Genomic DNA, 25110 nt, shown 5'->3' on the forward strand with positions numbered 1-25110 from the left:
AAATGTTGGTTTAATTAGAAGTAAACAGACCTCAGAACCCATAAGCTCCACCCATTGGGCGTGGTGAGGAGGGTGTTTTTCACAGGCTGCTGTCAGTAAAAGTTTATTAGATGAATGTGCCCTCAAAATGCTTCAAACTTAGCCCTTGGAGAACAAAAGGTAAGTTGTATACATTTTATATTTTATGTCGTACTCAGGGTGTTAGGGGACAAAATTAAACTTTGGTTCTAGTGTTATACTTTGTATTCCATGTTATAGAGAAGCTTCTCAGGAACCCAGAACACTTTATTTCATCAGGACAGGGACTTACCATTGCTGAGATATCTTATTTTCAAGTTATCGTAAAATGTCAAAAAGGTTGCGGACAGGTCAATGTTAATCCTTAGTCAATAATGGCACCAAATCTTCTGTCTGGATTCTTAAATTCAATACGATTTGTCCAATATCTCAAGATAGGGTGGTAATATTGTTATGACATTTCCAGGGCTGATGTAGAACACAGAGATTATTCACATAAAAGTAAAATGTATGAAACTAAAATGCTATATTATGCAAACTAGGCACTTAATATGCAAATTTAGGAGTACGGAATACATAATTTAAGTAAATTAACCAAATAGCTACACGGACTATCTGCAATGATCCTTTTTGCACTAACCTTTTTTGACTCATCACATACGCTGCTGCTACTGTTTATTATCTGTCCTGTTGACTACATTTACATTTACATTTGAGTCATTTAGCAGACGCTCTTATCCAGACTAGTCACCTTATTTCTAGTTATATGTACAGTGAATTAGTAAAGTATTTAGACCCCTTGACTTTTACCACATTTTGTTACGTTACAGCCTTATTCTAAAATTGATTAAATTGTTTTTTCCCCTCATCAATCTACACACAATACCCATAATGACAAAGCAAAAACTGTTTTTTGCACATTTATATAAAACCCCCCCGGAAATATCACATTTACATAAGTATTCAGACCCCTTACTCAGTACTTGTGTCATGGACATTCAACACCATGTCGTGGAAATTACCACCAGGGATACCTGAAGTCAATATTAAATGAATCATCCTTTATTATCAGCACGCTGGAGAGGTTCCAACCAACTCAATGCACCATGTACACATGTCAATCAGGAGCTCTGCCGGGGCAGTCCCATTAGTTATCTTATATACTGCTTACACAGACAAGTTATATTTGCATGGTTCATAGGGTTAGTTCCTGCATGTGTCTGGCACTGTCTCCTATCTTAACTTATAGAACATATTCTGGGCATTCTGCCAGGTGGTCCTAAGGAGGGGGTCATGTCTTTACCAAGCACAGGCAGGAACCAAGGATTATTTATGACATGAAAGACAAGATGAACATTTTCAAGGCTGTCTCTTCACACAATAACATTTTCCATCACATTTGGTTGAAGCACCTTTGGCAGCGATTACAGCCTTGAGTCTTCTTGGGTATGACGCTACAAGCTTGGCACACCTGTATTTGGGGAGTCTCCCATTCTTCTCTGCAGATCCTCTCAAGCTCTGTCAGATTGGATGGGGAGCGTCGCTGAACAACCATTTTCAGCTCTCTCCAGAGATGTTTGATCGGCTTCAAGTCCGGGCTCTGGCTGGGCCACAAGGACATTCAGAGACTTGTCCCGATGCCACTTCTGTGTTGTCTTGGCTGTGTGCTTAGGGTCGTTGTCCTGTTGGAAGGTGAACCTTCACCTCAGTCTGAGGTCCTGAGCACTCTGGAGCAGGTTTTCATCAAGGATCTCTCTGTACTTTGCTCCGTTCATCTTTCCCTTGATCCTGACTAGTCTCCCAGTCCCTGCCGCTGAAAAACATCCCCACAGCATGATGCTGCCACCACCATGCTTCACCGTAAGGATGGTGCCAGGTTTCCTCCAGATGTGACGCTTGGCATTCAGGCCAAAGAGTTCAATCTTGGTTTCAACAGACCAGAGAATTTTGTTTCTCATGGTCTGAGAGTCCTTTAGGTGCCTTTTGGCAAACTCCAAGTGGGCTGTCATGTGCCTTTTACTGAGGAGTGGCTTCCGTCTGGCAACTCTACCATAAAGGCCTGATTGATACAGCATGTTAAGCCCATTCATTTAAAGTAAGGTGGTCATATTGTTAACATATATTGATGAGTAAGGTGCCGCCCATGCCACACATGCACACACACAAACACACACACACACACACACACACACACACACACACACACACACACACACACACACACACACACACACACACCAGGGGTGGTAACAGAGCACATATAATTGGGATGACATAATAATGAACAAAAAGCAGAGTTACTATTTATCGATTAGTAACTGTTAGGCTGTATATATTAGGGGTGTGCCGAGTAGTTGGAAAAAAATTGTATCGTAACGGATATGGGCAATATTCTGGATATGATTATGATCCAAGTCTTTTTTGTAATTAACCGTGATCTTGTTTTATTTTATTTTCGGGTGCCAGCATGCCTCTTTCTCAGGTCAGTCAGTCACAGAGTTTCTAAACCATACTGTACTGTCTTTGAGTCAATCATGTGGAAGGTTCTACGTGGTCTAAATAACTAAACTGGCTAGTTTCCTGTCTGTAAAGAAAAGGGCGGGCAGTACATTGATCCTGCTGTTCTGATTGGATAGAGTGTAGCTCAGTTGGTAGAGCATGGCGTTTGCAACGCCAGGGTTGTGGGTTCGTTTCCCACGGGGGGCCAGTATGAAAAAAAAAAATGTATGCACTCACTAACTGTAAGTCGCTCTGGATAAGAGCGTCTGCTAAATGACTAAAATGCAAAAAATGTATTTCTCCACTTGCTTCATAATTTCACCCAATCACTTTTCCTCACATGTTATCTGTCTGATTATTTAGATTGCTGCTGCCTGCTACTATGATAAATCACATGGAGAGGATGTTTGCTATCAAACTATCAATGTGCATAATATCTAACAAGGATGGCAAGGGTAGGGAAAAAGGATGAAACGCTGATACGCATTCTGACTGAGTGACAGCAAACTTGGCTGCCCGCTGCAAGTTGAGGACACAGACACACACACCCCTCTGCGCGCTGCTCCTAATTTGCAGCTTTTATGCAGTGAGAATGTGCAGGGAGGTATTTTACCAACATCTATTTAGCCATATTAAAACACTTCCGTTTTTTCTGATCACGAGTATCATCCGATCCGACTATCAACTGTCAATTTACGGATACGATTACGAATACGTGTATGCCCATATCGGCACACCACTAGTATATATTACAGTCATGTTGTATTTGGTAGCCCAACTGATCAGGCCTAGAGTGCCAAATAATACACCCATCCCTGTGACTGTGCTGCCTGCATACACACAGACACCACACAGCCCACACGCACAGCATCCTCACACAACACACACACACACACACACACACACACACACACCTCAGCATCCCCACACACTCACACAGCACCCTCACCAACACACCCTCACCAAAACACACACAAACACACACACATCACATCACACACAGCCTAACACAGACACACACTTCTCACTAAGTCTGAGCTGTAACACAGAAGGCTACTAGTTTAATAACATAGCTTACTTCTAAGGTAGGCCTACACCTGAGATGGGTTAAATTGTAATGTTATTTTTGGTGTTGATGAGTTACTCTGGTTATGGGAGGATAAACTGCATCATTTCCAGCAAATAATTTGCCTGTTAGCCAGCTGCACAGAAACATAGATTATATTTATGTATGTTTGTATCGATTGTAGGTCTGTAGCCACAGAATTCTGGTAGTTTTTACTTGAAAGAATAAAACCATCAATCACAGAATTCGCAGCTGGCACAATACAGCTAATGCCACGCAGCGCTGCCTCTCGCCTGGCTCGTTGCCTCTGCAAATGGCACTCTCACACAGCTATCAAGCTAGCACTTCTCATGAAAATGGGGGTGACGTCACATGAATTTGGACCAATCCCTGACAACCCATACATCAAAACGTAACTGGGAAGCTCTACTTTGTAACCTGCTGTTTTTTTCATTTCTGAATGACAGAAGCGAAGGAAAAATGGTTTACCTTTTATTTCAGTCAAAAGATGCCTGATGACCGTGAAACAACTTCAGAACTTTCCCATACTTCTTACATTTACATCATTTACATTTACGTCATTTAGCAGACGCTCTTATCCAGAGCGACTTACAAATTGGTGCATTCACCCTATAGCCAGTGGGATAACCACTTTACAATTTTTTTTTTATTTTTTTTTTATTTTTATTATTATCTTTTATTTTATTTTTTTTATTTTTTTGGGGGGGGGGGGGGGGGGGGTAGAAGGATTACTTTATCCTATCCCAGGTATTCCTTAAAGAGGTGGGGTTTCAAATGTCTCCGGAAGGTGGTGAGTGACTCCGCTGTCCTGGCGTCGTGAGGGAGCTTGTTCCACCATTGGGGTGCCAGAGCAGCGAACAGTTTTGACTGGGCTGAGCGGGAACTATGCTTCCGCAGAGGAAGGGGAGCCAGCAGGCCAGAGGTGGATGAACGCAATGCCCTCGTTTGGGTGTAGGGACTGATCAGAGCCTGAAGGTACGGAGGTGCCGTTCCCCTCACAGCTCCATAGGCAAGCACCATGGTCTTGTAACAGATGCGAGCTTCAACTGGAAGCCAGTGGAGTGTGCGGAGGAGGGGGGTGACGTGAGAGAACTTGGGAAGGTTGAACACCAGACGGGCTGTGGCATTCTGGATGAGTTGTAGGGGTTTAATGGCACAGGCAGGGAGCCCAGCCAACAGCGAGTTGCAGTAATCCAGACGGGAGATGACAAGTGCCTGGATTAGGACCTGTGCCGCTTCCTGTGTAAGGCAGGGTCGTACTCTCCGAATGTTGTAGAGCATGAACCTGCAGGATCGGGTCACCGCCTTGATGTTAGCGGAGAACGACAGGGTGTTGTCCAGGGTCACGCCAAGGCTCTTCGCACTCTGGGAGGAGGACACAACGGAGTTGTCAACCGTGATGGCGAGATCATGGAACGGGCAGTCCTTCCCCGGGAGGAAGAGCAGCTCCGTCTTGCCAGGGTTCAGCTTGAGGTGGTGATCCGTCATCCATACTGATATGTCTGCCAGACATGCAGAGATGCGATTCGCCACCTGGTTATCAGAAGGGGGAAAGGAGAAGATTAGTTGTGTATCGTATTGTATCTGTGTCTGTATTCTTGGCAATACAATGTCACATCGATCTTACTCTGATAGGTTGAGGAACACCCATCGCAAAGAGCAAATATGAACACACCGATTTTGCGGGTTTCACAAAAAGGGCTGTCCCGCAGATTTAAATGTTCTTAGCACGGCACTTGCTTTACATTTGGGCTCATTTCGCATAAATATCATGGGTAACAACTGGGTAACAACTGTCACATTGTTTTCAAATGATTTATTATGTATTTTGATGACCCCATTATTGACATTTAGTGAATGCAGATTTGTTTACCATGTTTTTTGTAGAATTGTCGCATAGCGTCCATTGTTTGTCGCGTCACCTAACACCCTACTGTACTACAGTTGTATCACACTGCTAGCTAAATAGCAAAGTGAAATTCGGCTGTGCCTGCTAAGCTAGCAAACAGCTAGCAAACAGACTATCAGGTGTTGTAAGGAAACAGCTACAGTACCAGTCAAAAGTTAGGACACACCTACTCATTCAAGGGTTATTCTTTATTTGTACTATTTTCTACATTGTAGAATAATAGTGAAGACATCAAAACTATGAAATAACACATATGGAATCATGTAGTAAGCAAAAAAGCGTTAAACAAATCAAAATATATTTTATATTTGAGATTCTTCAAAGTAACCACTCTTGGCATTCTCTCAACCAGCTTCACCTGGAATGCTTTTACAACAGTCTTGAAGGAGTTCCCACATATGCTGAGCACTTGTTGGCTGCTTTTCCTTCACTCTGCGGTCCGACTCATCCCAAACCATCTTAATTGGGTGGAGGTCGGGGGATTGTGGAGGCCAGGTCATCTGATGCAGCACTCCAACACTCTCCTTCTTGGTAAAATAGCCCTTACACAGCCTGGAGGTGTGTTGTGTCATTGTCCTGTTGAAAAACAAGTGATAGTCCCACTAAGCCCAAACCAGATGGGATGGCGTATCGCTACAGAATGCTTTGGTAGCGATGCTGGTTAAGTGTGCCTTGAATTCTAAATAAATCACAGACAATGTCACCAGCAAAGCACCCCCCACACCATAACACCTCCTCCTCCATGCTTTATGATGGGAAATACACATGAGGATATCATCCGTTCACCCACAACGCGTCTCACAAAGACACAGCGGTTGGAACCAAAAATCTCCAATTTGGACTCCAGACCAAAGGACACATTTCCACCGGTCTAATGTCCATTGCTCGTGTTTCTTGGCCCAAGCAAGTCTCTTCTTATTATTGGTGTCCTTTAGTAGTGGTTTCGTTGCAGCAATTCGACCATGAAGGCCTGACTCACACAGTCTCCTCTGAACAGTTGATGTTGAGATGTGTCTGTTACTTGAACTCTGTGAAGCATTTATTTGGGCTGCAATTTCTGAGGCTGGTACCTCTAATGAACTTATCCTCTGCAGCAGAGCTAACTCTGGGTCTTCCATTCCTGTGGCGTTCCTCATGAGAGCCAGTTTCATCATAGCGCTTGATGGTTTTTGCGACTGCATTTTAAGAAACTTTCAAAGTTCTTGAAATGTTCCGTATTGACTGACCTTCATGTCTTAAAGTAATGATGGACTCTTTGCTTATTTGAGCTGTTCTTGCCATATTATGGACTTGGTCTTTTACCAAATAGGGCTATCCTCTGTTTGAAGCATTTTGAGGGCACATTCAACTGATAAACATGAAATCAAATTGAAAATCGCACTTTACAGTAAAATAGAAAATAATTGAGATAAAAGAAAACAAGCAAAAATAATTAAGGAAATTAAATAAAGGAACATAAAATAAATCAAAAAAGTAAAAATTAAAGTGTCTAAAATAATAGTAAAATCATTGATTACAGGCCCACCTGAAAACGTGAGTTTTCATGCCGTGCACAAACCTTTCAGCTGATGGGAAACTTAAATCTGTCATTTCTACCAGCATGTTAAATGTGCAACCAGAGGGGAAAAAAACTAGACCACCTTTACTCTACACACAGAGACGCACACAAAGCTCTCTCTCGCCCTCCATTTGGCAAATCTGACCATAATTACAGTGGGGAAAAAAAGTATTTAGTCAGCCACCAATTGTGCAAGTTCTCCCACTTAGAAAGATGAGAGAGGCCTGTAATTTTCATCATAGGTACACGTCAACTATGACCGACAATTTGAGATAAATAATCCAGAAAATCACATTGTAGGATTTTTAATGAATTTATTTGCAAATTATGGTGGAAAATAAGTATTTGGTCACCTACAAACAAGCAAGATTTCTGGCTCTCACAGACATGTAACTTCTTCTTTAAGATGCTCCTCTGTCCTCCACTCGTTAGCTGTATTAATGGCACCTGTTTGAACTTGTTATCAGTTTAAAAGACACCTGTCCACAACCTCAAACAGTCACACTCCAAACTCCACTATGGCCAAGACCAAAGAGCTGTCAAAGGACACCAGAAACAAAATTGTAGACCTGCACCAGGCTGGGAAGACTGAATCTACAATAGGTAAGCAGCTTGGTTTGAAGAAATCAACTGTGGGATCAATTATTAGGAATTGGAAGACATACAAGACCACCGATAATCTCCCTTGATCTGGGGCTCCACGCAAGATCTCACCCCGTGGGGTCAAAATGATCACAAGAACGGTGAGCAAAAATCCCAGAACCACACGGGGAGACCTAGTGAATGACCTGCAGAGAGCTGGGACCAAAGTAACAAAACCTACCATCAGTAACACACTACGCCGCCAGGGACTCAAATCCTGCAGTGCCAGACGTGTCCCCCTGCTTAAGCCAGTACATGTCCAGGCCCGTCTGAAGTTTGCTAGAGTGCATTTGGATGATCCAGAAGAGGATTGGGAGAATGTCATATGGTCAGATGAAACCAAAATAGAACTTTTTGGTAAAAACTCAACTCGTCGTGTTTGGAGGACAAAGAATGCTGAGTTGCATCCAAAGAACACCATACCTACTGTGAAGCATGGGGGTGGAAACATCATGCTTTGGGGCTGTTTTTCTGCAAAGGGACCAGGACGACTGATCCGTGTAAAGGAAAGAATGAATGGGGCCATGTATCGTGAGATTTTGAGTGAAAACCTCCTTCCATCAGCAATGGCATTGAAGATGAAACGTGGCTGGGTCTTTCAGCATGACAATGATCCCAAACACACCACCCGGGCAATGAAGGAGTGGCTTCGTAAGAAGCATTTCAAGGTCCTGGAGTGGCCTAGCCAGTCTCCAGATCTCAACCCCATAGAAAATCTTTGGAGGGAGTTGAAAGTCCGTGTTGCCCAGCGACAGCACCAAAACATCACTGCTCTAGAGGAGATCTGCATGGAGGAATGGGCCAAAATACCAGCAACAGTGTGTGAAAACCTTGTGAAGACTTACAGAAAACGTTCGATCTGTGTCATTGCCAACAAAGGGTATACAACAAAGTATTGAGAAACTTTTGTTATTGACCAAATACTTATTTTCCACCATAATTTGCAAATAAATTCATTAAAAATCCTACAATGTGATTTTCTGGATTGTTTTTTCTCATTTTGTCTGTCATAGTTGACGTGTACCTATGATGAAAATTACAGGCCTCTCTCATCTTTTTAAGTGGGAGAACTTGCACAATTGGTGGCTGACTAAATAATTTTCCCCCCCACTGTATATCCTCCTGATTCCTGCTACAGTCAAAAACTAAAGCAGGAAGCACCAGTGACTCGGTCAATAAAAAAGTGGTCAGATGAAGCAGATGCTAAACTACAGGACTGTTTTGCTAGCACAGACTGGATTATGTTCTGGGATTCTTCCGATGGCATTGAAGTACACCACATCAGTCACTGGCTTCATCAATAAGTGCATCGATGATGTTGTCCCCACAGTGACTGTACGTACATACCCCAACCAGAAGCCATGGATTACAGGCAACATCCGCACTGAGCTAAAGGGTAGAGCTGCCGCTTTCAAGGAGCGGGACTCTAACCCGGAAGCTTATAAGAAATCCCGCTATGCCCTCCGACGAACCATCAAACAGGCAAAGAGTCAATACAGGACTAAGATCGAATCTTACTACACTGGCTCCAACGCTCGTCGGATGTGGCAGGGCTTGCAAATTATTACAGACTACAAAGGGAAGCACAGCCGTGAGCTGCCCAGTGACACGAGCCTACCAGACAAGCTAAATTACTTCTATGCTCGCTTCGAGGCAAGTAACACTGAAACATGCATGAGAGCATCAGCTGTTCCTGATGACTGTGTGATCACGCTCGCCGTAGCCGATGTGAGTAAGACCTTTAAACAGGTCAACATTCACAAGGCCGCAGGGCCAGACGGATTACCAGGATGAGTACTCCGAGCATGCGCTGACCAACTGGCAAGTGTCTTCACTGACATTTTCAACCTCTCCCTGTCTGAGTCTGTAATACCAACATGTTTCAAGCAGACCACCATAGTCCCTGTGCACAATAACACTAAGGTAACCTGCCTAAATTTCTACCGACCCATAGCACTCCCGTCTGTAGTCATGAAGTGCTTTGAATGGCTGGTCATGGCTCACATCAACACCATTCTCCCAGAAACCCTAGACCCACTCCAATTTGCATACCACCCCAACAGATCCACAGATGATGCAATCTCTATTGCGCTCCACACTGCCCTTTCACACCTGGACAAAAGGAACACCTATGTTAGAATGCTATTAATGACTACAGCTCAGCGTTCAACACCATAGTGCCCTCAAAGCTCATCACTAAACTAAGGACCCTGGGACTAAACACAACCCTCTGCAACTGGATCCTGGACTTCCAGATGGGCTGCTCCCAGGTGGTAAGAGTAGGTGACAACACATCCGCCACGCTGATCCTCATCACGGGGCCCCTCAGGGGTGCGTGCTCAGTCCCCTCCTCTCCTCCCTGCTCACTCATGACTGCATGGCCAGGGACGACTCCAACACCATCATTAAGTTTGCCGATGATACAACAGTGGTAGGCCTGATCACCGACAACGACGAGACAGCATATAGGGAGGAGGTCAGAGACTTGGCCGTGTGGTGCCAGGACAACAACCTCTCCCTCAACGTGATCAAGACAAGGAGATGATTGTGGACTACAGGAAAAAGAAGAGGACCGAGCACGCCCCCATTCTCATTGACGGGGCTGTAGTGGAGCAGGTTGAGAGCTTCAAGTTCCTTGGTGTCCACATCCCCAACAAACTAACATGGTCCAAGCACACCAAGACAGTCGTGAAGAGGGCATGACAAAACCTATTCCCCCTAAGGAGACTGAAAATATTATTTTTACTGCTGCTCTTTAATTATTTGTTACTTTTATTTTGTTTTATAATAATAATAATAATAATAATAATAATAATAATATGCCATTTAGCAGACTATTATTTTATATAGTATATATTTTTAAATTTTTTTGGGGGGGTATTCTTTCCTAAAACTGCATTGTTGGTTAAGGGCTTGTAAGTAAGCATTTCACTGTAAGGTCTACACCTGTTGTATTCGGCGCATGTGACAAATAAAATGTGATTAATGTTGATGATTGATGTAAATCTGCTAGTTAGCTAGCTCAAATTTTGTGGGATTGATTGTGATTTATCTTTTAAGATCCCTTGTCTGGCGTATTTCATTTTGTCAACAGGGCCTCCTGTAGCTCAGTTGGTAGAGCATGGTGCTTGCAATGCCAGGGTTGTGGGTTCGATTCCCACTGGGGCCAGTATGAAAAATGTATGCACTCACTAACTGTAAATCGCTCTGGATAAGAGCGTCCGCTAAATGACTAAAATGTAAATTAAGAATGTTTACAGAAAAATGTTTGATTTCCTTCAGGCCTGTCATTATATTTTTTTCTTTACTCGCATTAAAATGTTGGACGGAAACCTTGTCAAGGTAACACATTTTTAATATAGGCAAATCTTGTATAAAATATGTTGAATTTGTATCTTTGAAACAACGTCAGATCTTCAACATAATATCTAAGAATACAATAGACTAGGCAGCACCTTTGCTCTACAGCTATCCCTTCGGTCACCCATCCAGGGTTTTAACCAAGCCCTGCTTAGCTTTGGTATTTGTCACTGACTACTACCAATGTGCTATCGTGAGAATGATTGTTGAGAAATCTCCACTTAATAGATTCACTGTTGCTGTCAAAGTCATTCAAAAGTGTAGGTTCAACAGAGCTAATTAAATGTAACCATACTTTATCAATCATATATCATCAATGATGCTATTTAGGCCTATATAGCATTTGAGAAGTAATCAACAGCTACACTCTTAGAAAAAATTGTTCCAAAAGGGTCCTTCGGCTGTCCCCATAGGAGAACCCTTTTTGGTTCCAGGTAGAACTCATTTGGGTTCCAAACCTGGAACTAAAAGGGTTCTACCCAGAACTAAAAGGGTTCTTCAAAGGGTTCTCATTTTACATTTACGTCATTTAGCAGACGCTCTTATCCAGAACGACTTACAGTTAGTGAGTACATACATTATTTTTTTATTTTTCATACTGGCCCCCCGTGGGAATCGAACCCACAACCCTGGCGTTGCAAACGCCATGCTCTACCAGCTGAGCTACATCCCTGCTGGCCATTCCCTCCCCTACCCTGGACGACGATGGGCCAATTGTGTGCCGCCCCATGGGTCTCCTATGGGGACAGCCGAAGAACCCTTTTAGGTTCTAGATAGCACCTTTTTTTGTAAGAGTGCATTGTTTAAATTCAGCTCAGGATTCAACTAAAAATAGACTACATCTAGGCCTAGGGTTTCATGCTTTGGTTGATTTTAAAATGGAATCTACAAGTTAATAATAAATATGTTGGGATCTCCATCTCAACCAAAAATAAAAGTTAAAGAATAGGATTAAATCAAATCAAACTGTATTTAAAGTGCATTTAAATTTGATTTGATTTAGTCCTATTCTTTAACTCTGATTTTTGGTTGAAATGGAGAGGTGAATCCAACATATCAATTATTAATTTGCAAGACTCAGTGGCACAGATGGAGCTATCCAAGCAGAAGATACAACTCCTTCAAAAGTTGATATTTGGTTGTGTTGACAACTAAACACAATTCAATATTACTTACTAAATAGCCCATTAACTTGTCAACAAGTTAACAAATGATATGTTGGATTCACGTCTCCATCTCAACCAAAAATAAAAGTTAAAGAATAGGATTAAGCCAGTGGCTAAGACTGAACTATCCAAGCAGTCGATACATCTCCTTTTAAATGTGATATTTGGTTGCATTGTCAACAAACACAATTCAATATTACTTTTGTAAAACAGTAAATAGCCTAATGTTAAGACTATCTTACAAACTAATGTAACAGTATTTATTCAACCTTAAAATGAGTAACACATCCATGGCCACATTTTGAAGTTACTGTAACACTAAATGTCTTCTTATGTAATCAGAGAAACCGTGCATGTTTAGGGTCGTATGTCTGTGGAAATCTTCACAATTGCTAGAATAATCTGCACAGAATCTCAAACGGCATTGGTCACTTGCACCATGTACTTGAATGTAATCTCAACCAACTGCAATCCAGGTCATTTGGTTGTGTTATTAGATCAAGCACAGTGATAACACATTAAGTTGTTGTATAAATAAACAAAATATATGACATTGTATTCCCATTTGAACTTTAGTGTGCTTTTAAATGGTTGAAAGCGCAGTGATAACACATTTAGCGCAGTGATAACACAACTAAACCAAAAATCAGAAATCAATTGATTTTCGATTGGAATTTGGTTATTTAAGTCATTTAGCAGACACTCTTATCCAGAGCGACTTACAAATTGGTGCATTCAACTTAGGATAGCCAGTGAGACAACCACCCCCAATTTTTTTTTTTATTCCTTAAAGAGGTAGGGTTTCAAGTGTCTCCGGAAGGTGGTCAGTGACTCCGCTGTCCTGGCATCGTGGGGGAGCTTGTTCCACCATTGGGGTGCCAGAGCAGCGAATAGCTTTGACTGGGCTGAGCGGGAACTGTGCTTCCGTAGAGGTAGGGGGGCTAGCAGGCCAGAGGTGGATGAACGTAGCGCCCTCGTTTGGGTGTAGGGTCTGATCAGAGCCTGAAGGTAAGGAGGTGCCGTTCCTCTCACAGCTCTGTAGGCAAGCACCAAATCAAATCAAATCAAATCAAATGTTATTGGCCACATGCGCCGAATACAACAGTTGCAGACATTACAGTGAAATGCTTACTTACAGCCCTTAACCAACAGTGCATTTATTTTTTACAAAAAAGTAAAAATAAAACAACAACAAAAAAAGTGTTGAGAAAAAAAGAGCAGAAGTAAAATAAAATAACAGTAGGGAGGCTATATATACAGGGGGGTACCGGTGCAGAGTCAATGTGCGGGGGCACCGGCTAGTTGAGGTAGTTGAGGTAATATGTACATGTGGGTAGAGTTAAAGTGACTATGCATAAATAATTAACAGAGTAGCAGCAGCGTAAAAGGATGGGGTGGGGGGGCAGTGCAAATAGTCCAGGTAGCCATGATTAGCTGTTCAGGAGTCTTATGGCTTGGGGGTAGAAGCTGTTGAGAAGTCTTTTGGACCTAGACTTGGCACTCCGGTACCGCTTGCCGTGCGGTAGCAGAGAGAACAGTCTATGACTAGGGTGGCTGGAGTCTTTGACAATTTTGAGGGCCTTCCTCTGACACCGCCTGGTATAGAGGTCCTGGATGGCAGGAAGCTTGGCCCCAGTGATGTACTGGGCCTGTACGCACTACCCTCTGTAGTGCCTTGCGGTCGGAGGCCAAGCAGTTGCCATACCAGGCGGTGATGCAACCAGTCAGGATGCTCTCGATGGTGCAGCTGTAGAATTTTTTGAGGATCTGAGGACCCATGCCAAATCTTTTCAGTCTCCTGAGGGGTAATAGGCTTTGTCGTGCCCTCTTCACGACTGTCTTGGTGTGTTTGGACCATGATAGTTCGTTGGTGATGTGGACACCAAGGAACATGAAGCTCTCAACCTGTTCCACTACAGCCCCGTCGATGAGAATGGGGGCGTGCTCGGTCCTCTTCTTTTTCCTGTAGTCCACAATCATCTCCTTTGTCTTGGTCACATTGAGGGAGAGGTTGTTGTCCTGGCACCACACGGCCAGGTCTCTGACCTCCTCCCTATAGGCTGTCTCATCGTTGTCGGTGATCAGGCCTACCACTGTTGTGTCGTCGGCAAACTTAATGATGGTGTTGGAGTCGTGCCTGGCCATGCAGTCATGGGTGAACAGGGAGTACAGGAGGGGACTGAGCACGCACCCCTGAGGGGCCCCCGTGTTGAGGATCAGTGTGGCAGATGTGTTGTTACCTACCCTTACCACCTGGGGGCGGCCTGTCAGGAAGTCCAGGATCCAGTTGCAGAGGGAGGTGTTTAGTCCCAGGATCCTTAGCTTAGTGATGATCTTTGAGGGCACTATGGTGCTTTGAGGGCACCATGGTTGTGCTTTTAGATGGTTGAAAGCATAATGATAACATATTGGGAATTTTGTCTTTTTGAGTGGGTGAAAATAGGTTGGAATCTCATTGATCAACGTATCTACCAAATATTACCCAATTTTCATGTTGAAATGACGTGGTGTGCGCAGTGGTCTGTGTGGCTGCTGCCGACTGAAGAAGATATGGAGTTGGGGGGGGTGGCGAACTTGACGACGTCATGACGACTTGACGACGTCACGACGACTTGCGGATAATGGGTTCAGAACAATAAAAAATCACTGGTTCAGAACAACAATGACTAAACTTTCTACACAAAAATAAATAATTATACCACCACCCAATAGGGCACTTGGCGAGTGGGAGGGCGAAGGGGCATGTGCAGGGCACAGTTTGACTCCTGTCTGTGCATGTGCCTGGTCTGCCCTTCTTACATGACAGGGCAAGTCATTCCACAGCTGTGTGGCTCTGATAGAGAATGCTCCGCTCCCAGCCTTGGTTCTACACCTAGGTATTGTTAATAGGCCAGTACATTGGGAGCGGAGCACTCTCCCCAGGTGGTATGGAATGAGCATGTCTGTCAGATAAGAGGGAGCAAGGCCGTGCAGTGTTTAAAAGTTAAAAGTAAAATCTTAAAATCGGACTGATACTTTACGGGGCAGCCAGTGCAGTGATGATAAAACTGGAGTGATGTGCTCATACTTTCTAGTGTGGGTTAAAATGTGGGCAGCAGTGTTCTGTACAAGTTGCAGGGTTTTATATTAAGAACTAGAGCAACTAGACAGGAGGGCATTACAGTAGTCAAACCGTGTTGAGACAAATGCATGGACCAGTTTTTCAGCATCCTGTTGTGAAATACAGTGTTTGATCTAGAAACGTTAATTAGGTGGAAGTATTCTGTCTTGGAAATGCTTTTTATGTGATCGCTGGGTGAAAAGGGTCCATTTCAGGGGATATCCTTGCATATTTGGAGTTTTGTGGATATGCACCATATACTAACAAATTCTGAATCCAGATGTGTCATTTAGACATATATGATATTGGGATTACTCCGAATATCACACATGGACATTTCCTATGGCCGGATATAAACTCATACGATATCCTGAGATATGTGACATCCTATTTTCTCTCTTCATGTTGACAAATACTGACTGTATACATACCAAATCTGTGTTTTCTCAGCACATTCAAGATAGGAAGTTATATTGAGTCCAGATATTTATCTCTTGGCTGAGGTCCATATGCGGATATTGATATGCTTTTTAATATGCTGAAAATAAGGACAATTCAGCACATGCACAATAATTTCACAAATATTAACCTCTAAAAGTCTAATCCTTTATTTGATAAAATATTTAATTAGGCCTTTACTGCTATAGCCCATAGAAACGCATTGAATAACACATTCATACATTTCAAAAGAGACAGTCCAAAAATAAAGAATAAAGAATAAAGTTTTGAGGTCTGTCCTATATCTAGGAGATATAAGAAAGTTCAGGAATTTTTATAATTTTTGGGGCACATATTTAACCCCTTTATTGGGGGGCACAAACTACTTCCATACTTCCATTCATTTTTTAAACCAGTACTTGGTTTCAAAACGGAGAACACCATCGTGTTCGTGAAAGTCTCCCCTTTCCATAGTGGGGTCATATTAGTTTGTAGCCTAAACGGTTCGGACGCTACAGATGGAAGTTGACACATCGGTGGTACCAGACGAGTCCCATGACACTTGTGAGGGTTGAAGAACAAAACCGAGAGTCTCATATTTCCATAGAGTTGTCATATTAGTTCGGACACTACAGACGTTTTCATGAGAAGACCAATTTTCCTTGCCACTTTCCACCGCAGATGCAGAAAGCCAACATAGGCGGATGCGGTAGATTGAGACGCAGCCCATACAAAAAAATAGATACTGTACCTCTATCTTCAACAGACTGATTTTGATGTTTTTTTTTTGTTGTTGTTGTTTTTACCCCCTTTTTCGATCTTGTCTCATCGCTGCAACTCCCCAATGGACTCGGGAGGCGAAGGTCGAGTCATGCGTCCTCCGAAACATGAACCGCCAAACCGCGCTTCTTAACACCCGCCCGCTTAACCCAGAAGCCAGCCACACCAATGTGTCGGAGGAAACACCCTTCACCTGATGACCGAGGTCAGCCTGCAGGTGCCCGGCCCACCACAAGGAGTCGCTAGAGCACGATGAGCCAATTGTGCGCCGCCCTATGGGACTCCCGATCACGTCCGGTTGTGATACAGCCCGGGATTGAACCCGGGTCTGTAGTGATGCCTCTAGCACTGCAATGCAGTGCCTTTGACTGCTGCGCCACTCAGGAGGTCAATGGGGGTTTTTGTATTATGTTAATTAGATTGATGCACAGGTGCTCTAGGGTTAATTAAATCCATATAATTTTTTCAGACACTATGTTTGTATTCTCTCTGGATAAAAGCGCACGCAAAACACAAGCTGTTGTGTTGCCTAGCAACAAGAATAACGTATTTTCTGCTGCGGAGTCGCCACAAAATGTGTAAATGGTGTGGTCAAGCTGACAACTGTTGAAATAAAGAAGTGAGAAGCTGTTCAGAAAATACTTCAGAGGTTAATGCTAAAGTGAGTAGCTAATTTCAGATATGTTGTATTTGTCTTAGTAACTAAAATCAAGAACTTTAGCTAATTTGGCCTGTAGCCAGTAGGGCTAGCTACCTAGCTAGGCTTGATAGGGGGTAAAAGCTAACTTGTAGCCTAGCTAACGTTTTAAAACCTCAAGGTGACAGCTAAGGTTTTAAAACGTTTAGGCGTAATGTGAAATTATCATATTTTCTTGCAATATCGACTCAATTTTGATTAATGATTTATGCATTGACAGTTTGCAGTGAATCACAGACCAACACTCTACCACCACGTTGGGTTTGGACTGCGAGGGACCACCGCTGACGACCATCTGCACCCATCACATCGTCCATAATAACAAACAGGGTAGGCAGGGGTATTGAGGGTGTGCAACTTTTTTTTTCTGTTAACCCTTTGACACGTACGAGCACACGGGTGTGATCATTCTACAGTGGTCCCTGCAGTGAACACTCAAAAGGGTGTGATTTGAACATTTCTTTAGAAGTCCTAGTTACGATTGACACAACAGTCAGTGTTTGAGCTGGCCACACAGTTTTTTCACAGAAACGTTTTGCACAAACACAGTCATTACAACTTTATGTCCTCAATGTGAACAGTTTATTTTTGGATGCAATGTTCAGACATTCACAGAAGTAGCAACAGCATAACACAATTCCCATCCAAACCGGAAAATGTAGGCGAGGGGGGTGTGTCGTCTACCATCATTCACTTCCTATCATTCACTTCCGGAAGTTTACTCGAAAGACGAGTGAACCATCCCTTCACCTCGTTTTGCTTTGACATATTTGGTCTGACAGACGTTTACCTGAAACCCAGAATGCATTGAATGATGTCAACAAACATGACTCCACGCATAACCGGCAAATAGCTTAGCATTAGCTCATCATAATCAGTACAACCTTCAAAAAAGTATTTTACACACATAATTTGTGTCCATGACAATATATGCAAGAATCGGAATGGATGATTTGTTACCAGTACTTGAAAACATTAAAAATGAACAGTAAATAAATAAATTATTACCATATAAACCATTCTCTGATAGTGATTTATTGATACAAGTAGCCCGTGCCGGTGTTATGATACTGATCATTGATACTGATCAATTGTCGCCACAGATGGTTTGTTTAAGTTTTTACTGTTGTGGCTAGATGGAGTAGCTAGGTCTACAACAGCTCTATCTAGTGGTCGATTCGGGGATAACAGTTGTTGACAACTGTAGCATTGTAGCAAAGCCTAACCCTAACCCTTTTCCTAACCTTAACCTTATTCTCTTAACCGCCTACTTTAATTCACCTAACCTGCTGTGTTAGTTCTCCCAACCTGCCACGTTAATTATCCTAACCTGCCATGTAAACAATCCATCTGTGGAGACAAATCATCAGTATCACCACACCGGCAGCCAATCATGTCACCCCTGACAATCACTTGGAGCCATTCAGTGTTGTTGTTTATGTATGTAGCTTAGCTAGTGGGCTAAGCTGTAGCATTAGCAATGTCTTTCAAAAGGAGACAATTCTGGAGATTTTTGTACATTCTGACAATGATTCTAGTATGACAATGAGGAATCCGATTCTGACAGTGACAGTGAGGAGCTGCCCCCCAACCTTATGGCCATTGAGAACCCTGAAGCTGAGGACCCCTTGCCCACCGACCAAGTCCTAGGTCCCTCTGAAGATGCTGGTGGTGATGGAGGCACACCAACAGTGGGGTGAAGTACAGGAGGTCTGTGGTAGCTGGAAGGCCTCCAGCCATTTCACCCCTCCTGGCCCTGCTGTTGGCTTTGATGAGTCCCAGTCTGGAGTGCAAAGCCCCTTGCCATCTCCCTCTGATTCAGAGTGCTTCAAGCTGTTTCTGACAGAGGAGCTGGTGGGAGACATAGTGGAGGAGACCAATCGCTAAGCCTTGGAGCTACAGGAGAAGAGAGAGCCACAGGGAAGGTGGACCACCTGACGGGAGAGAGAAAGATCAAACCAGACAGTGTGCTTGACTATAATCGCAAAATGGGGGCAGTGGATAAGGCGGACATGATAAACAGTTTTGTGGCATGCGCTCGGAAAACCACCAAGTGGTATAAGAATATATTTTTCCATCTGATCGACACTGCTGTCCTCAATGGCCACATAGTTCACTGCCAGCTAACAAGTGAGCTGATTGCTGAACAAGGTTTTTTGTAATTGGACATACAGTTCACATACAAATTAAATACAGTTCCATTATGAAATTATATTGACAATATCTCACCCACCTATCTAGGGATCTAGGGAAGATCTAGGGAAGGGTACTAAAAATGTCTGCCGCATTGAATGTCCCCAAGAACACAGTGGCCTCCATCCTTCTTAAATGGAAGAAGTTTGGAACCACCAAGACTCTTCCTAGAGCTGGCCGCCCGGCGAAACTGAGCAATCGGGGAAGAAGGGCATATGTCAGGGAGGTGACCAAGAACCTGATGGTCACTTTGACAGAGCTCCAGAGTTCCTCTGTGGAGATGGGATAACCTTCCAGAAGGACAACCATCTCTGTAGCACTCCACCAATCAGGCCTTTATGGTAGAGTGGCCAGACAGAAGCCACTCCTCAGTAAAAAGGCACATGACAGCCCGCTTGGAGTTTGCCAAAAGGCACCTAAAGGACTCTCAGACCATGAGAAACAAGATTCTCTGGTCTGATGAAACCAAGATTGAACTCTTTGGCCTGAATGCCAAGCGTCATGTCTGGAGGAAACCTGGCACCATCCCTACGGTGAAGCATGGTGGTGGCAGCATCATGCTGTGGGGATGTTTTTCAGCGGCAGGGACTGGGAGACTAGTCAGGATCGAGGGAAAGATGAACAGAGCAAAGTACAGAGTGATCCTTGATGAAAACCTGCTCCAGAGTGCTCAGGACCTCAGACTGGGGCGACGGTTCACCTTCCAAAAGGACAACGACCCTAAGCACACAGCCAAGACAACGCAGGAGTGGCTTCGGGACAAGTTTCTGAATGTCCTTGAGTGGCCCAGCCAGAGCCCGGACTTGAACCCGATCGAACATCTCTGGAGAAACCTGAAAATAGCTGTGCAGCCATGCTCCCCATCCAACCTGACAGAGCTTGAGAACATCTGCAGAGATTAATGGGAGAAACTCCCCAAATACAGGTGTGCGTCATACCCAAGAAGACTCGAGGCTGTAATCGCTGCCAAAGGTGTTTCAACAAAGTACTGAGTAAAGGGTCTGAATACTTTTGTAAATGTGATTTCATTTTTTTATTTGTAATACATTTGCAAAAATGTCTAAAAAACTGTTTTTGCTTTGTCATTATGGGATATTGTGTGTAGATTGATGAGGGAAAAAAAACAATTTAATCCATTTTAGAATAAGGTTGTAACGTAACAAAATTTTGAAAAAGTCAAAGGGTCTGAATACTTTCCGAATGCACTGTAGCTATATATAGTACACTCTGCATCGTGAAATAATCCCTAGTAAGATAGTGTTTTGAGGGTGGACATGATTGTATTATTTGGCATTAATAGACTGGTTTTATGCACAACTTTCTATCCAAGCAAGGAGAGAGCGCGAGGACGGCTCATGTCATGCAGGTTCAGATAGCCTAAACAGGACAATTGTATATTCAAAAATAAATCAATTGGTAGCTGATTAGTATGCTGTTGCATCAAACATTTATTTTACAATCTGTAATGTTTAAAGGTCCAACTTTAATTACTGAACAATGGCAGCATTGCGACACTGTGTATAGCTTCGTGAAATGTTAGCCTTAACATGACCAAATAGACCAAATAGGCCTACCAATAAAAATGTATCCATAAGCTAAAGCAAAGCTAGGCCCTGGCACCACAGAAAGCCTATCATCGATTCGATAGGCATTCAGCAGCATAGACATGTCGCAATTTAAGCACCATGGTCAGCGATCGGTAGTCTCCGTCCTTGCGGGGGGTCCAGAGAAACTGTGTTACACCTGTCCTGTCCTGTTACGACTGTATCAGGACTACTTCAGGAGAACAGCCGCCATAATGCCCTCCCAATCCATGTGACTGGGTCACTGGAGCACACAGATAGGAATATATTGTTATATTATATAGTGATATGCTGTACATATTATTCCCAGATTCTGTGTGGTTTTTCAAGGGTGTAACTTTGAACAGGACGTGCAACCTGACCGTGATATCGATATGAGTGATTGCCAAATAACTGTTGCGTTTCTCTTTCCTTTTTGGTGACCCCCAAATCAAAAGCATCACTCCAAAATGTAGCTGACTGTCTTCAGCAGGTTGTCCTCTAACCAGTGATGTCAACAATATTACCAGTTTCCGTGTGTTTTTTTGGTTGTGTTAGCTTCAACAGTGCATAGAACCTGATTTCCCCCCTAATCGATATGAGTGATTTATTGCCACAGGGTTTTTTGGTGCATATGCAGTTTATAAGGTGCTTGTTAAAAGAAATACAAGTAATATGATTACTATTGTGGCACATGTACAGGTATGTGTAGGTAGTACATTTTATGTTTAGGTTTTCAATATATCGCAAACTGTTTCTGCATATTAATTATTGATTTGGACACTTCAAAACTGTGTTTTGACATTGGTCTATTTATCAAAAGTTATTGGCCGGTTCTGAATACCCATTATTGCGTCCTAAATAGTAGGCCCTTTGAGTATTCAAAAAAAAAAAAAGTATACTTTACATGCCCTGATATCATACTAATTTCGGCTTTGAAAACAGCTGATCAATTAGATATGGGGATGTGCTACCAAAAATCAATGAATAGCAGGAAACGACGCAATCGCGCATGAGGCATTCTCAGTATGCGAAAATAGAATGTTTTATAGTAAGCTGCACCCATTAGTGTTTCACGTTGGCACTTTCGCTGTCTACATTAAGTTCACGCAACTTTACTTTGCTCATGTTTTGGTTGATGTTACATCTTATGTCTTTTCAGGATCTACGTGAAGGAGTGTGAGCTGGAGGGGCAGCTGTCACCTGTGTGGGTGAAACATAAGTGGGAGAACCATAAGCAAAAATACATGGTACACTACTGTATGTTGTCTTGACATTTATTGCTGTGCTGTACTTGGCTAATAAAGTACCCCTGTTCTCTGTAAGCAACAACCCTTTCCATCTATTTCCTATGCTTCACCGGCACATTCATGTAAGTGTGAAGATATACAGTGGGGAAAAAAAGTATTTAGTCAGCCTCCAATTGTGCAAATTCTCCCACTTAAAAAGATGAGAGAGGCCTGTAATTTTCATCATAGGTACACGTCAACTATGACAGACAAATTGAGATTTTTTTTCTCCAGAAAATCACATTGTAGGATTTTTAATGAATTTATTTGCAAATTATGGTGGAAAATAAGTATTTGGTCACCTAAAAACAAGCAAGATTTCTGGCTCTCACAGACCTGTAACTTCTTCTTTAAGAGGCTCCTCTGTCCTCCACTCGTTACCTGTATTAATGGCACCTGTTTGAACTTGTTATCAGTATAAAAGACACCTGTCCACAACCTCAAACAGTCACACTCCAAACTCCACTATGGCCAAGACCAAAGAGCTGTCAAAGGACACCAGAAACAGAATTGTAGACCTGCACCAGGCTGGGAAGACTGAATCTGCAATAGGTAAGCAGCTTGGTTTGAAGAAATCAACTGTGGGAGCAATTATTAGGAAATGGAAGACATACAAGACCACTGATAATCTCCCTCGATCTGGGGCTCCACGCAAGATCTCACCCCGTGGGGTCAAAATGATCACAAGAACGGTGAGCAAAAATCCCAGAACCACACGGGGGGACCTAGTGAATGACCTGTAGAGAGCTGGGACCAAAGTAACAAAGCCTACCATCAGTAACACACTACGCCGCCAGGGACTCAAATCCTGCAGTGCCAGACGTGTCCCCCTGCTTAAGCCAGTACATGACCAGGCCCGTCTGAAGTTTGCTAGAGTGCATTTGGATGATCCAGAAGAGGATTGGGAGAATGTCATATGGTCAGATGAAACCAAAATATAACTTTTTGGTAAAAACTCAACTCGTCGTGTTTGGAGGACAAAGAATGATGAGTTGCATCCAAAGAACACCATACCTACTGTGAAGCATGGGGGTGGAAACATCATGCTTTGGGGCTGTTTTTCTGCAAAGGGACCAGGACGACTGATCCGTGTAAAGGAAAGAATGAATGGGGCCATGTATCGTGAGAGTTTGAGTGAAAACCTCCTTCCATCAGCAAGGGCATTGAAGATGAAACGTGGCTGGGTCTTTCAGCATGACAATGATCCCAAACACACCGCCCGGGCAACGAAGGAGTGGCTTCGTAAGAAGCATTTCAAGGTCCTGGAGTGGCCTAGCCAGTCTCCAGATCTCAACCCCATAGAAAATCTTTGGAGGGAGTTGAAAGTCTGTGTTGCCCAGCGACAGCCCCAAAACATCACTGCTCTAGAGGAGATCTGCATAGAGGAATGGGCCAAAATACCAGCAACAGTGTGTGAAAACCTTGTGAAGACTTACAGAAAACGTTTGACCTGTGTCATTGCCAACAAAGGGTATATAACAAAGTATTGAGAAACTTTTGTTATTGACCAAATACTTATTTTCCACCATAATTTGCAAATAAATTCATTAAAAATCCTACAATGTGATTTTCTGGATTTTTTTTCTAATTTTGTCTGTCATAGTTGACGTGTACCTATGATGAAAATTACAGGCCTCTCTCATCTTTTTAAGTGGGAGAACATGCACAATTGGTGGCTGACTAAATACTTTTTTCCCCCACTGTACATGTTAGAAAGGTGCAAGTATTCCAGAGTAATGTAATTGGCATAATATATTTTACAGGGCTTTACATGTAGCATGTTTGGTGCTGAAAGCTATCCTTTTCCATTTTTTTCAGGAGTTGAAAGCTCCACCCACCGGAGTCAGCACGGAGGGAGGGGAGGCCACAGCCGCATCCTGGAAGTGGTATGTGGTGATGGATGAAGTGCTGGGGGGGCTGCTATCCATCACCACACCAGTCATCCTCCATAGGTGCAGCTGTGGGCTCCTGTCCTTCCCAGAAGGATCCAGATGTGGATGCTGGAGAAGGAGCGGGAGAAGGTGGTGACTGCCAGGGAGGCACGCCTTATGGCCAGTTTAGAGGCCATGATTAGGAAGTAGTTTTATGTATTTTGTATGTATTTTATTTATAGCTTTTAATTGACTCATTTTATGTTTTTGGTGAAGTCCTTTTTTTAAACCCAAAGTGGATTTCTGTTCTCATTGAAAAGTGTTTCTTGCTTGTAATATAAACAAATATTTGATATGGGTACATCTACTGTTTGGTGTGTTTTATTTGAAACATTTGCACATCTGAGCTATCATGTTGTAGGTGCATGGTAACAATTAGATAAGTTGAAGAAAAAAAACGCACACTACCCTAGTTTTTTCATTAAAGCTTATGTGTCGGCAACATGTAACAATTTATAATATGCCATTTAGCAGACGCTTTTATCCAAAGCGACTTACAGTCATGCGTGCATATTATTATTTTTTTGTGTATGGGTGGTCCCGGGGATCGAACCCACTACCTTGGCGTTACAAGCGCCGTGCTCTACCAGCTGAGCTACAGAGGACCACAAAGAGTTTACAGAGTTACAGTTCATACAAGAAAATCTGTCAATTGAAATAAATTCATAAGGCCCTAATCTATGGATTTCACATGACTGTGAATATAGATATGCATCTGTTGCTCACAGATACTTTTTTTTTTTAAAGTAGGGGCGTGGATCAGAAAACCAGTCAGCATCTGGTGTGACCACCATTTGCCTCATGTAGTGCGACACATCTCCTTCGCATAGAGTTGATCAGGCTGTTGATTGTGGCCTGTGGAATGTTGTCCCACTCCTCTT

At 43.0% G+C, this 25110-nt stretch overlaps 1 long non-coding RNA gene across 3 annotated transcripts; it reads left to right on the forward strand.

Annotated features, from left to right (window-relative positions):
• The first annotated feature begins 101 nt into the window (after positions 1-101).
• Positions 102-24521, forward strand: LOC311100312. Of its 3 annotated transcripts, XR_014609824.1 has the most exons (5): positions 102-159; positions 17475-17584; positions 22172-22259; positions 24117-24184; positions 24251-24521. It is a non-coding gene; the product is annotated as an uncharacterized lncRNA (long non-coding RNA). The 3 variants fall into 3 exon arrangements; XR_014609823.1 differs by having other exon boundaries at positions 24117-24521; XR_014609825.1 differs by lacking the exon at positions 17475-17584 and having other exon boundaries at positions 109-159; positions 24117-24521.
• Positions 24522-25110: the final 589 nt, after the last annotated feature.

The sequence above is a fragment of the Coregonus lavaretus genome (genome assembly GCF_964263955.1).
Source record: "Coregonus lavaretus genome assembly, chromosome: 24".
In the NCBI taxonomy this organism is placed as follows: Eukaryota; Metazoa; Chordata; class Actinopteri; order Salmoniformes; family Salmonidae; genus Coregonus; species Coregonus lavaretus.